Source organism: Miscanthus floridulus, chromosome 3, assembly GCF_019320115.1.
Source record: "Miscanthus floridulus cultivar M001 chromosome 3, ASM1932011v1, whole genome shotgun sequence".
Classification (NCBI taxonomy): Eukaryota; Viridiplantae; Streptophyta; class Magnoliopsida; order Poales; family Poaceae; genus Miscanthus; species Miscanthus floridulus.
Genome location: NC_089582.1, coordinates 23,770,617 through 23,784,712, shown reverse-complemented (window position 1 = coordinate 23,784,712; position 14,096 = coordinate 23,770,617). Strand labels below are relative to the sequence as shown.

Genomic DNA, 14,096 nt, shown 5'->3' with positions numbered 1-14,096 from the left:
TAGAAATTAAAAGGAAAACCTATCCTGTACTTTTACATTCAAGGGAAGGGGGCAAGAGCATACTGCCTGCAATAGGTGCTTGGACAGGTCTCAAACTTATGTCAGTTCTGCGTACTAGCATAAAAGCCTATACTCTGCACCCCATCTTTATCGTCATCGAATCCTGACGTGTCAATGCGCTCTTGTCCGTCATAGTGGATGGAGCATCGGCCTACGTGTTCATCAACCTCGACTTTGGTTGCCACTCCACCCGTGATGATGTGTGGTCGGATATTATTCTGTTCCCGTTACCATGCACGGGCATGTGTAAGCCAACTGGACAGAGATTAAGTTTGCGCTATGATGAACGCTCCAAGTAATTCTTATGAGGTGGCGACCATGGTACTTATCAAGGCATGGACAAACCTTTTATATGCCTCACGCAAAAGCATAGAATCTGTTCTTTTTACAACAGGAATGTCTTTGACATCTCCGGTAAAAAAACGGCCAATTGCATTGTTGGCACGGTTGATTTATCTTACTGTCCAAAACTTGATAGAAGAGGTCTAAAAGTTCATAACAACTAGACTATAATGAAAATGGTTTCCTTCCCAATTGCTACCTCTGGACAAGGACTTCATTGGACACAGTCATCTCTGGATATCTTCTTCTATTCTATCGATGCTTGCAACCTTCTAGCATACAGAATTTGGGTTCAGGGTTGCAGGGATCAGTCGCAGGTTAGGTTTTTGGACGTGGCTGATCTGTGCAGCTCTGATCTATTACATGCTTAATGATTCTTGCAGGCCAGATCCTAAGGATTCTATAGCTGCTGAAGAATCAATGTTGCATAGTTAATTAATTATTTACAAAAAGAATCAGCATAGTAGGCACACGTACATAAGCTGTTAGATAGATGCCTTATCTACATCGTAGTATAAAATTGATGGTTGATGTATACCCTGTTGCCATCTCTACTAATATGCAGGGATGAAATAGTCAAGGACTTGACCTTTTTTTTTTATAAGGTCAAGGACTTGACCTTGCTTGTGTTGCTGCTGAATTTAGGTGGTGTTTGGTTGCCCCTCCTAAATTTTAGTCGCTGTCCCATCGAATGTTTGGACACATGCATGGAGTATTAAATATAGACTAATTACGAAACTAATTGCATAGTTTGCGACTAATTTACGAGACGGATCTTTTAAGCCTAATTAGTCCATGATTTGTCAATGTGGTGCTACAGTAAACATGTGCTAATGACAGATTAATTAGGCTTAAAAAATTCGTCTCATGGAGTACTGACGGATTATGTAATTTATTTTTTTATTAGTATCCGAACACCCCATACTACATCCTCCCAACACACCTCCTAAATTTTAGTCACTGGATCCAAACACCACCTTACCTGTCCATGTGTTTACTGAATAAGTTAAGTTATCGCTTGACACCTCTACTATTATGCATTACTTATTTTGTGTTGTAGCATGTAGAAAACCTTATATCTTTACTGTTGTTTTGCAAGACATCTTATATGAACTGTTTTCCTTCAACAATGTGTTCTACCATTTGTGGAGTTCGTAAATTTAATTAATATGTATGTTTATGCACTGCAGATTGTAAGAGCTAGAAAACTACTATTGGAGCACTCCAGTACTCAATAAAACAATAAAGGTGAGCAAATCTTCACACATTAATTTCTGTGCATTTTGAAAATTCAGGGTGAAGCTTTATTTTCAATTATTTCAGAGTTAATATCGCATTCAACCTATATCCATGTTTGCAAAAATGGTTTAATCTAATGATCTGTTTATTCTTGAACTCAAATGGCACGAACGACACGTTTATAGCTCACTATAGTTCTGCCATACTGCTTAAAATGCCTCCCTGGATGATTTGTTTGCTGGAGTAGAGACCCAGTGACCCACCATTAATAAAGTTATTTTTTGGACAGACAATGCAGAAGTCAAAATTTTCTGAACTTTCCTTTCCCTTCAGCTTACTATTAGTAGAGATTTGTCATGATGCTGTATTTTGTTTTTGAGTAGAATGGAAAGCCAAGGGCAAAGTCGCATTAGATGGAATACAACTACTCAAGCAAGAAAGGAGCTCAATATCTTTTTCATGTCGCTTATGTTACACATCCTGTCGCTTATGTTACACATCCTGAAGATGTCATTGTGATGCTACTTGTAACAGTATTTACACACCTATCTGTACATATGAGAAAGTAGTAGAAGCATCCTCTACACATGCTTTGCCAAAATCAAGCTTAATGAACAAGTTCTATCCTCTGGTAAAGTTGAATTATCATGATCAAAATTTTAGTTTGACTACCAAACATTTTGTGAATATCTTTTGTTGCTCCCGTTGCAACGCAGGCATGTAAATATAGATAGAGATAGACTAGAAAAAAAATCTGTTTGTAGATTCAAAAAAGAAAAAGAAAAAATCTGTTTGTGCTTGAGAATCTGAAACTTCATAGGTATGCCTGCAGCCTGCCTCCTTTACGGATTTGAAAAAGCCTGGAGAGAGACTGGATGTTGGAGCCTGAATCAAAGGGCTCGTTCGGCTAGTTTGAAAACCAGCCGGATTTCACTTTGCGCGGATGAAAAATACTGTTCACTCTCTCACAAATTTCTTCAGATTCATTCAGATTCCTTCAAATTCCTCCCAGCGAACAGAACCAAAGAAGCGCCACATCCCTGCGGGCCAAGAGAAAAGTTGTCCCTGGATCTTGCACATGGACTTGCCCGAGCCACGCGCACAGTTGAGAATGTATGTATCCTCCACCATGTGGCTCGCTGGATCCACCTTGCCCGCCCCCGTCACACCAGGAACATGTGAAAAGCCCGCTAGACGCAGCTCGATCCGAGAAGCATAGGAAGATGAAAGGGATCGATGGAGTCTCACACTAGAGTTTGAGCCTACCATACCGTGTTTTTTGTCACTGTGTTAATTACATAAACTTTGTTTTTTTATTAAATATCATTTTAACGTTAGTATTTAATATTTATAGTATTATTATCTTATCGTGGAATCCATGTGCTTTTAATATAAATTATTAGCTATTTCGTAGCAACGCACCGATGACTAGTACCTCCACGTGACAAAAACCACTAGCCAAGCTATGTACAGATCGTCCTTATTAGCCAAATTATTATTCAGCGCGCGTGCGCTGGGGGCGCTAGCAGCGCGCACTTCCGTTTTTGGCTTCTGTTTCCCTTTCCATCGGGCACCTTCCGTTTTTTTGGGCTCTCTTTCCCTTTCCGTCAGCACGGGACACGCCGCCGCTCGAGGCACCAACACCACCGGATCCTGGCACCCGCGCTACGCCATCCACCTTCGCCGCCCCTCCCTCGATCACCGCCGGTGCACTCCGCCGACACTCGACCAGCTCGTCTGCCCCGTCACCCGCAACTTCGCGTCGGTGTCGGATTGGTTAGGGTTTGGGGTTTCGTCAGCTGGCACCAAATCCCGCCGCCGCTGCTCGCTCGGCCGCTCGAATCCAGTGACGCTCGCGGTCAGGGCGTCAGGCGGCTTACGGCGGCGCTCTACTCTCCACTCGAACGCGGCGCGGTGGCGGCTCCCTCTCGGCCCCTCCTGTGCTCCGCCGCTCTGTTCCTGGATTCGTACGTCGACGGGCGGCAGCCAGGCCAGCGGCCAGCCGGTGGACGGCTGCTAGCTACGGCCTGCCCTTGGGGCCTGGGGGCCGATGCTTGCTGCCCTGCCCCTGGCAGTTGGCGCCGCTGCGCCGACCTGGACTGGACAGCTGCCGCGTTTTCCTCACAGTCACATGGCCTGTCGATCTTCAGCAAGCATGCAACTGACCAACTATATCCCTTCGATTCAGGTACCAACTCTATCTCTTCGATTCAGGTACCTGGACAGCTCATTTCAAATCATATTGCTCGTGGTCACCACCATTGATGGGTACTCTAAATAGTTTCTTCTATGTGTGTAGAAATTACGGTTTGTTCTGGGGCTGCAGGCAGATAGAATTCTCTAGACTCCAAATTTTTTTTATATGCATTGGCTAATTTCTGCAGGTATGAGCCTTTATGGAACACCACTATAATATGATATTCATGAAGTCATGCTAACCTGTGTCTAAAAAATGCACTTGCTTGTGTCTAAGTAGCAGGATATTAGCTAAGATGCAAAATTAGTTGCCATGCTTGTTTCTGTCAGCAAAAATTAGCTGGTGTCTAAGTAACTGGTGTTTAGGGATTGGATGATTTAGATGTTTCTTTTCAGCAATTTCTTAATGTGCTCCTATCTTAACCACAGATATTTTTTCATGTTCTGGTGTACTCAGTAGCTGTTCGAGTTGAAGGACTCATGAGCATACTTAATATAGCCAGGTTAGTGTTTAACAACTCACACATGTTTTCTTTAGATATAAGTAAAGTAGTATAATTGAATTTCTTACTTTTATAGACAATAATTGGTACTGAATTTTGATATATATGAATGCATGTCGTTATGCTTGAAGACTTTTGATATGTTAACGTATGGCCTATGCTTTTTGGAAAGTAGTAAAGGAGGAGGCCATGAATTACTTATACTCATTGTTAGATCTGTAGAACTAAAATGAGAAAATAGAGAGAAACCAGATGTGTTATATCGATCTTCGTTGTGATTCAGTGCCTTGCGCTGCTGCTGCTGCATATACACATGTAGCCTGGAAAATTTTAGTTTACTTACCAGCCCATTCTTCTACGAAATAGTCCCTTGCAAGCTCAAATTGGATCTCACCGGTATCTTTTTATTCAGAGAACTAGAAAGGAGCAGCTAATGCTTTAATGGGGGCACTAGAGCTTGATCCGGCAAGTAAAGAGATCTCTTTTTCATTGCAGCCTTTTATGCAATGCACTATTCTTTAAAAAAAGGAATATCTTTCATTGCAGGCTTTAATTCTTGATGATACTTGCAGGGAGGCCACTCGGGCTCTGAGGAGCGCTGCTAACTCTGAAGAGAAACACAACCCTTGAGATATGCTTCATCGTTCTCAGAATGAAGACTATATATTTGGACTATGCTTGCCTGCATATTTCTTTTTGCAATTAATTTTAAAATGCAAAACTTGCTTCGAGCTATGCCCTGTTATCGTACTGAAGTTCCTTATTTTTGGGATGGAAATCATGTTAGAATAGGTATGTCATGATGGTATTACTCCCATCTGTTACATAATTTTTCCTTGCCAATTTTTTAGATTCAGCGGCTAGCTATTCTGTTAAAAGTTGGGATTATAAAACTTGTTATCATACTGAAGTCCTTATTTTTTGGGATGGAAATCATGTTAGAATAGGTATGTCATGATGGTATTGCTCCCATCTGTTATATAATTTTGCCTTGCCAATTTTTCAGGATTCAATGGCTAGCTATTCTATTAAAAGTTGGGATTATAAAAATAGCATTGAAATGACTCTACTTTTCTCGTTCAACACATCACATGAGCCACACGTGAGGATGGATGATCTAGAGTCAATAATTTGATCTTTTGTAATGCATTAAATTCATTAGCTGAAGTTAAGAAACCTCTGCTTATCAGTTATATCATGCCTTTCATTTCAACCTCTTTCTTCCTGATGCTCTTATGCTCTTATGCAATAGGTACCAGGTTGCAGCCACCAGTCTAGGTTTTAAATGTGCTAGTATGAAGTTCCTGAATCTAAATGTAAAGTTTGAAATTATAAATTTTTAAAGCTTGAAATACAAAGTTTCTAACGTGCAAGTATAAAGTTTCTGAATTTAAAATGTAAAGTTTGAAATTATAAAGGGTGTACCCAGTGCAGAGAGCTCTCGCTCTGTGCGGGGTCTGGGGAAGGGTGTCAGTGGCAAGCCTTACCCTCGCCTGTGCAATGTGAGGAGACCGCGACTCGAACCCGGGACCTTTCGGTCACAGGCGGTAAGACTCTACCGCTTGCACCAGGCCCGCCCTTCGAAAGTTTGAAATTATAAAGTTTCAAATTTTAAAGTATAAAGTTTTAAATGTGCTAGTATATAGTTCTTGAATTTAAAATGTAAAGTTTGAAATTACAAGGTTTAAAGCTTCAAATACAAAGTTTTAAATGTGCTAGTATAACGTTGCTGGATTTTAAAAATAAAAATTGAAATTACAAAGTTTTAAATCTCAAAGTACAACCTTTTAAGTATGCTGTTATAAAGTTTCTAAATTTTAAAAATAAAGTTTGAATGTACAAAGTTTTAAAACTTAAAGTACAGAAGTTTTAAATGTGCTAGTATAAAGTTCCTAAATTTTAAATATACAGTTTGAAATTACAAAGTTTTAAAGCTTGAAATACAAAGTTTTAAATATGCTGGTATAAAGTTCCTGAATTTAAAATGTAAACTTTGAAATACAAAGTTTTAAATATGCTGGTATAAAGTTCCTAAATTTAAAATATAAAGTTTGAAATTACAAAGTTTTGAAGCTTGAAATACAAAGTCTTAAATGTGCTAATATACAGTTTCTAAATTTAAAATGTAAAGTTTAAAATTACAATGTTTTAAATGTTGAAATACAAAGTTTTAATTGTGCTAGTATAAAGTTCCTGAATTTTATAAAGAAAGTTTGAAATTACAAATTTTTAAATGTGCTAATATAAAATTGCTGAATTTATTTATTTTCATTCTCATACCTTAATTTTTTTACTGGTTGCAGGGCAATTTGAAGTATGAAGACGATACACTAGTTGATCAAGAAGAAAAGTGATAGGAAAACTTCAACAAACTTATGCTGCTGAATTTGCAAATAAAGATTTTGCATATGTTCGTGAGAAGAGCTTGTTCGCAATTGGTGCTCTTCCTTAAACTAAAAATGATCGTCTTTTAGGTTGATGAGTCGCTTTTTTAGTTTTTAGCCTGATATGGTGTGTAAATAGATGTTAGTCTTTTGAAATCTGCATTTTTGATATGCTGTGATCATTCACTGGAGTATCTTTCCTTGATCAAACTATACAAATGTAGTAAGGTCTCAATTCCAGGTGCAATAGGTTTTTGTGCAATGATAACTTTGAATGTGTGTTTCATGGATCTTTTTGTTTATTTATTGGGAAATTTGGCCACAGGACATTCGGAAAACATGAAATAGGCTGCTGCACACCGCCAACTCCGATATTGGCCGAGTAAAAGGGCGTACCCAGTGCAGAGAGCTCCCGCTTTGTGAGGGGTCTGGGGAATGGTGTTAGTGGCAAGCCTTACCCTCGCCTGTGCAATGCGAGGAGACCGCGACTCGAACCCGGGACCTTACGGTCATAGGCGGTAAGACTCTACCGCTTGCACCGCGACTCCGATATTGGTCGAGTACCATTATGAAATTGGATTCATTTGCTAGAACACACCGCCCTCATTAAAATATAATTTCTGCCGGTTCCGGGAGAGAGAAGCTATGGAAAATGACGTGTTTGCCCTCATCTTCTTCCTCTCGCTCATATGGTGCCCATATGGCGCAGCGGCGCTCGCCCCTGGGTTGCCCGTGCTTGCGGGGAGCTCCGCCCCTGGGCTGGCCGCGCCTCCGGGGAGGGCGTGCCCCTACGATGGTTGCGCCGCCGGGGAGGGCCGCCCCTGGGCTGGCGCGCCTCCGGGGAGCGTGCCCATAGGATGGCCGCGCAGCCGGGAGCTCCGCCCCTGGACTGGCCGCGCCTCCGGGGAGGGCGTGCCCCCTGGGATGGCTGCGCTGCCGGGGAGTGCCGCCCTTCGGCTGGCCGCGCCGCCGGGGAGCACTGCCCCTGGGATGGCTACGCCGCCGGGGAGCACTGCCCTTGGGCTGGCCGCACCGCCGGGAGCTCTGGGCTGGCCACTCTAGGGAATGCGCTAAGTATGCCCTTCTGGCACCAGTGCACCGGCGGCGGCCAACCAGTCCCACTCCCACCACCAGTGAACCGGCGGCAGCCGCCTCTTCTCCGGCTCCGAAGCAGCTCCGCGAGATCTTTCGGCGCTTCGACATGGACGACGACGATAGCCTGACACAATTAGAGATGGTGGTGCTGGTGCAGTAGCTGGACCTGCGCCCCACGGGGGAGGAGGCCCTCGCGCTGCTGGCCGGCATGGATGCGGACGACAATGGCGGATTGGCGCAGGTCATCGGTGAAGCCGTACGTAGGTGCAGAAGAGCACGCAGACGACGCCGGCCTTAGCGGTGGAGACTGCGGGGTGGCGCGAAGGATGGGGAGACGCAGGGGTGTGGGTGAGGGCAGGCACGGCAAGGCTCACCGGCCGGCCATTCACCAGACTTCTTGAAATGGTGTCGCCAAACTTGAGGAAGCGAGAGGAAGAAGATGAGGGCAAACACATCATTTTCCATAGCTTCTCTCTCCCGGAACAAGCAGAAATTATATTTTAATGGGGGCGGTGTGTTCTAGCAAATGAATCCAATTTCATAATGGTACTCGGCCAATATCGGAGTTGGTGGTGTGCAGCAGCCAATTTCATGTTTTCCGAATGTCCTGTGGCCAAATTTCCCTTATTTATTTTGTATCGGTTCAATCAAGTAACCTCGTAGAAACTTTTTTATGTTGAAAGTTCTTTAATAACAAAAGTTTTTGGGTCCGAAGTGCAAAAATTTTGGCGCTGGGATACAAAGATTTTAGTTCCCTAAGTTTGTTCATTCGATGGAAAAGCATTTTCGGCCTGTTCAGCTGATCCAGTTTCAGTTTTTCGGCTGATTCAATAGTATTCTGTGAAAGAGAATAGGCTGAAACAAGCTGGGAGTGGAGCAGCCGAACAGGCTTTTTATTCTAACAAATGATAACGATATTAAACATTTTCTCTGCTATTTTTTTAAAAAAAAATATTTTCTGTCATTTTCTGTTCTTATTACTTCTCTCTCTATATATATAAATAAGTGAAACCATCTCCCCGCCCGCTCACTACCCACACACCCGCTATCCCGAAAGAGAAAAATAAAAAAAGCCGGAATAGAAAAAAGTAGCTTCAAAAAAGCCAGGTATGAGAACCGGAGATATCCCAATACAGAATAGGCTGAATGTCACAGGAGAAATGATAACGAGACTCGAGAAGCTAAATGGACTTGAGCTGAAGCTAGACAAGGGAACCAGACTCTAGAAACCGTAGGCCATCCACTCAGGCCGAGCGTGCGCGTCGCTGCTCATCCCGGCGCGCGTGCGTCGCTACTCCTCCGAGCGCATGCGCGTAGAGGAAGATCTCCTTCCTTATTAGTGCTTTTAACGCACAGTACGCCAAAACGATTTTTAGATGTACTGTTTTTTTTTTGGCAAAGACGGTTCTATAATAAAAAACACCTCTAAAAATGTTTTCTAGAGACAGGACATAGTTGGCGTTTTAAGCCGTCTCTAGAAATGCTCTATGTTTCTAGAGGTGGTTGGAAAGCACGACCGCCTCTACAGATAGAGGCATTTCTAATGGTGGCTAGGAACTCTATACGTGTTTGGAAATCGATTTTCAGAGGTGGTCGGTAATATAAACGTGCACCACATGTTCTTAACAATTTTATTGCAGTGTGAAGCATATGGTTGAATTATCATATCAATTTTTATAGGTAGTTTTCTCCGTCACCTAGTCTCGTATAAATTTCGGGTCCCCATTAAGAACTGGCGTAATGCTGATTGAGGGGGAGGCACTAGAACTTATATTTGCAAAGAAAAACATTTTTTTATTAACTGTGTTAATTTTAAAACATTGAACATATCTTTGAAAATTTTCAATTAGTAGATAATAGATAAAATAAATAAATATACGATTGTTGTCGAAACAGTTGAACGAGGGGTCGATCTGGGCCCTCGACGGCAAGGGGCCCAACCCCAGATACGTGTACGCATAGTATCTACTCTTATTAAACCAGTTTGGTTTGGCCGCTCCTCACGGTGTCCACGTCGCCCCGAATCGTCCCGGCCGTTCGATCTCGCGTTGGACGTCTCAGATTTATTGTAGCGGATTTCGTCGTAAGCGGTTTCCCGTGCTTCTCCGCAGCTTCTGCTCGGCTTCTCCGGCTCCTAGTCGGAATCTGGCCAAACGAATATATTCGCACCTCCTGCTTCAGCTTCTAGACGCTTCTCCTTTCCCGTCCTCTCTCCTCTTCCCTCTCTCCCCCGACGGGCGACGGCAGGGCGACGGTGGCTCATGCCGGCGGCCACCCGCGGCTGCGGCTGGCCTCGCCCTCCTCCTCCTCCCCCCTCGCGTCACCTCGTGCTAGCCGGAACCGTGCCGGCAGCGCACCGCACGAAGCGGTGTCGGGGCGCGACGGCGCGGCGCTGCGTGTGCCCCCCGGCCGTGGCCGCTACAGTGCAAGGCGCTGTGCTAGCGGGCCCCACCGTTGGCCGCCGGCGCGGGTCCCCCCCCTCCGCGCGGCCTCCTACCGATGTTGCGCGCCTGCTCCTGTGCAACAGGAAACCCTAGGTGCCTCTCCGTCACCTGATCTGTCGCTGCCTTTCCCTTCTCATCCCGGATCGGGTGCCGTACCGGTGCGGGGAGCGCTCCGTGCGGCCGGATCGAACGGTGCACCAGCGCGGGGAGCCGTCAATGCAGCCGTCGGCCGCCGCGACAGCCCCGCCCCGGCCGCATCAGCTGCGCGAGCGCCCTCCGCTGACGCGGCCGCACCCGGCGTAGCCCGACCCTGCCTGCGTCGTGACTGGCCCCGTTGACGTGACCGACGCCAGTCCAACTGCATCCTCTGCTCTATTTCGTCCTCCCTGACCTTGCTTGGTCCTGCTACGGTAACCTCAAAAAAATCCCCTATATCTCCTTTGCCACCTTATCTCTCTGATCCCTTGATTTTGTTGTCTATATGTATGGATGTAGTTTGCTTACACATACGATTTGTGTTCTGCAAAAAAAAAGAAAATGTCTCCCCTCATAACTTATGCATGTATTGTTAATCTGGAAGGCACATTGTTTGCAGGTTTGGGACATTGATGCGAACAAACTATGTTATCTGCAACGTATTCAAAAGGCGGTTACTACATTCTCTGAAAAGCTTCGGCATGTGACTATGTGAGTTACCCCCATAGGAGATAGGAACACCTGTTAAATCGGTTTCTACTAAAAAAAGTAACACAACATTGTAGCATCTTAATTTCAGTACTACGGTCTTAGGCCTAGCGATGGTTCATGAGTTCTCGACAAATGATAATAGTAGATACAAAATGCATACATACCTGTGAATGCTGAAAGCATTATAGTTGCTTAAAGTATTCATTTATATGAAATTATAATTGCTTACCGTAACCATTTATACTTCATACTACCATTCTGAAGAAAAACCGTATTCACAGGCACCAGCTCTCCTCCAGTCCTCGTCCTCCCGAATCCCGGCGCCCCGCGGGTGCCGGTCGCGTGGTGCCGTGGTGGTGACAGGCCATGGGTTGCTGCTTACGCTGCGAGACTGCACCACAGAGCTGAGCTACTTTGGTCTCTTCCCTCATGCCATCCAACTGATTTTGATCCTTTGCATGTTTGCTTGTTTCATTGGGTATATACAACCATACAGGTCGATGTAGCCCACATGATGGACGACATGGTGGAGCAGAACAAGCTAACCCACGTAACAATGTAGTTATATCTTGGTTGTGCAAATATGCCTCTATGCTGGCAATGGGAAAAAAAGGTTCTGGGAGTTTGACTTGGGCAAATATGCCTTAGTTCCTTAGGTTTATTAACATAAGATTGGTGATAGCAAAAAAAACTACAGTTGGACCTATCGGTTGTCGTTCTCGGGATCATTCCATTCGAAACACGCATGTTCCCAACAAATTGAGTGGTTGTCTGCGTGAATCTATGAATGATCTGAACTGGTTTTTTATTCAGTTACTTAAAAAACTTAACCGGGTCTTTTTTTTACAAAAAAAACCTGTTTTGTGACCTACTAAATTGTCTTATTTCGTTCATCAAGTATTTTATTTGCTTCAGTCCAGCCATGGATTCTGATGTAGACTTTATTTAGCCAAAAAAAATTAGGTATGCTTCTAATTTCTGCATCCCTGTATCCTACCTTTTCCTCATTTGTAGGATTTTGCTTTCTGTACAAAAAAAAAGAAGGTGATGGATACCTTTACATATTCTGCAGGTAGGTGAGAAAAAAGGGAACAAAAAAAAAGGTATTGGAGGAACTTATGTGCAGTTGCAGAGTATGGAAGAAAGCTTAGCATCTGGGCCACATTCACACGTGAAGGTCAGTTTGGTAACTTTAATGGTATGCAATTCTACGTCTATGCACTATGGTGTTGTTATGCTTCTTAATTCCAATAACTGTACATTAATTGCAAGCGATAACTGTGATTTATGAGTCTGACTTTGAAGTGTTCATCTAAATTTTCGAACTGTATTGCGATGTTTCCTTCCTGTTGGTTCCCTTCTTGGCAAAGCAGTTAGTACTGGATGGTTTACAGTGTGGTATCCTCTGCAGTTACTGTTGCAAGTGATAACTGTGATTTATGAGGTTAGTGGTGGATGGTTTACAGTGTGGTGTCCTCTATATTGCCATGTTTCCTTCCTGTTGGTTCCCTTCTCGGCAAAGATGCCAGTATTGGATGCTTAAAGTCTGGTTTGTGCTTCGCTAAAACTATTACATAAATATTTTCAAGGCTTCTTATTGATGTAGCTCCAAATTTTGGATTACCACTTATTCATACTTACTATGCCGTATGCTTCTATATAAGTTGCAGCAGCTATGCAGTGCTTCATGGCGTATTTTGCTTTCACCTGATAGCTATTGCTTCAGCCCTTACCTCCTTTATAGTTTGTTTTAATGATTGGTAGTTTTCATTGTGATTTATGAAAAGACAAGTGCTAGATCACCTCACCAGATTCCATTGTAGCACCATAAAAAATTATCTCTGTATTTTTTTGGAGTACCGGTAAGCTAATATTAGTTGCTATGCCGTTTCCCTGTATATAAGTTGCAGCAGTACAATGCCTCATGGTGTATTTTGCTTTGTAATAATAGTTTCTAAAAAGCGATCACCTTAGCGATATAGCCTTCTGCCTTACTGCATAAGGTGCCTTTTAGCAAAGCGAACACCTTATCAATTCAGGCCTACATCTTACTGCCTTTATTTTACAGGAAAAGAAAAATGCTTCTTTGTATGCCTAATCTGGCTGGGCGGCATTAGATGCAAAAAAAAATAGATGCTTGACTCAAAATAGATCCATGCTGAGAGTCCTTGCTATAGGCTCATGTGATTTGCAGTGATTGTGCGTTCACGCTGGTTGAGTCATTATCAAGGTACACTTTGTGAAGCTATACTGGTTGAAGCATCCATTCCTGCACAGACTTTTGTCAGCTCAGTGTTACAAACTATCATGTGTAAAAAAAATTGTTAGACCCATTATCGTAGCTTAGTGACAAATGGATAGCTGGACCATCAAGGTCCAGTTCGAGATTACCCTTTTCCATAAAAAATTATTTTCCAGTTTAGTGTATTCAAATTGAATCTGTGCTTCTGCTAGATTGCACCTCCAACAAGTTCCATTTGATTTGCTAATTCTCTTGGAATTTCCAGTAATGCTCACCTCCATCCTTGCATTTTGTGACTACTTTTTTCTTAAACAAATCTCTTATGGTTGCTATCCAATTGGTGCTTTCTTCTCTGTTCTTTTGAGTTTGGCGACAGCTTCAGCAAATTAATCCTCTATTTTCCAGGCAATACCATATGACGCTAATGCTTAAAAAACAAATAATGATCGTCAACAAGCTTCTTCAGGATCAGTTGGAGATTATGAAAAAGCAGTTTTTTCAGGCATCGCTTCTATGTCTCTTCCTATTGCCTCTACTTCCATTCTGTGTGCGACTTTTTTTCCAGTCTTCTTATGTGGGTTTGCTCATAATGCGCAACACCCCTTTAACTGTTGGACAGACTGCATCAGGTGCAATTTGCTGACAACCCATGAGTCATTTTAAACCTATTAATAGTAGTGAAATGCAGTATGCGATTGTTCAATGAATGAAAATTTGGTAGGCAGTCTCTGTCATTAAATTAGCTGGTTTGTGTACTTCACCATTAAAATTTTAGATTATCTTTTGTAGTGCTATACTAAATCAAATTATCAGCGGAGGTAACAACATGAAACACTACATGATATTTTTACTGCTCAATCATGTGCTTGGGAGAGATGGCTACTCAGGATGATGAAAACTATGT

General features: G+C 43.1%; 1 long non-coding RNA gene across 4 annotated transcripts; it reads left to right on the top strand.

Moving 5' to 3' along the window:
• Positions 1 to 3,177: 3,177 nt before the first annotated feature.
• LOC136545227 (uncharacterized) lies at positions 3,178 to 7,026 on the top strand. 4 transcript variants are annotated; one of them, XR_010780962.1, is made up of 6 exons: positions 3,178 to 3,829; positions 3,941 to 4,025; positions 4,298 to 4,340; positions 4,753 to 4,805; positions 4,913 to 5,887; positions 6,644 to 7,026. It is a non-coding gene; the product is annotated as an uncharacterized lncRNA (long non-coding RNA). The 4 variants fall into 4 exon arrangements; XR_010780959.1 differs by having other exon boundaries at positions 4,267 to 4,340; XR_010780960.1 differs by lacking the exon at positions 3,941 to 4,025.
• The last annotated feature ends 7,070 nt before the right edge of the window (positions 7,027 to 14,096 follow it).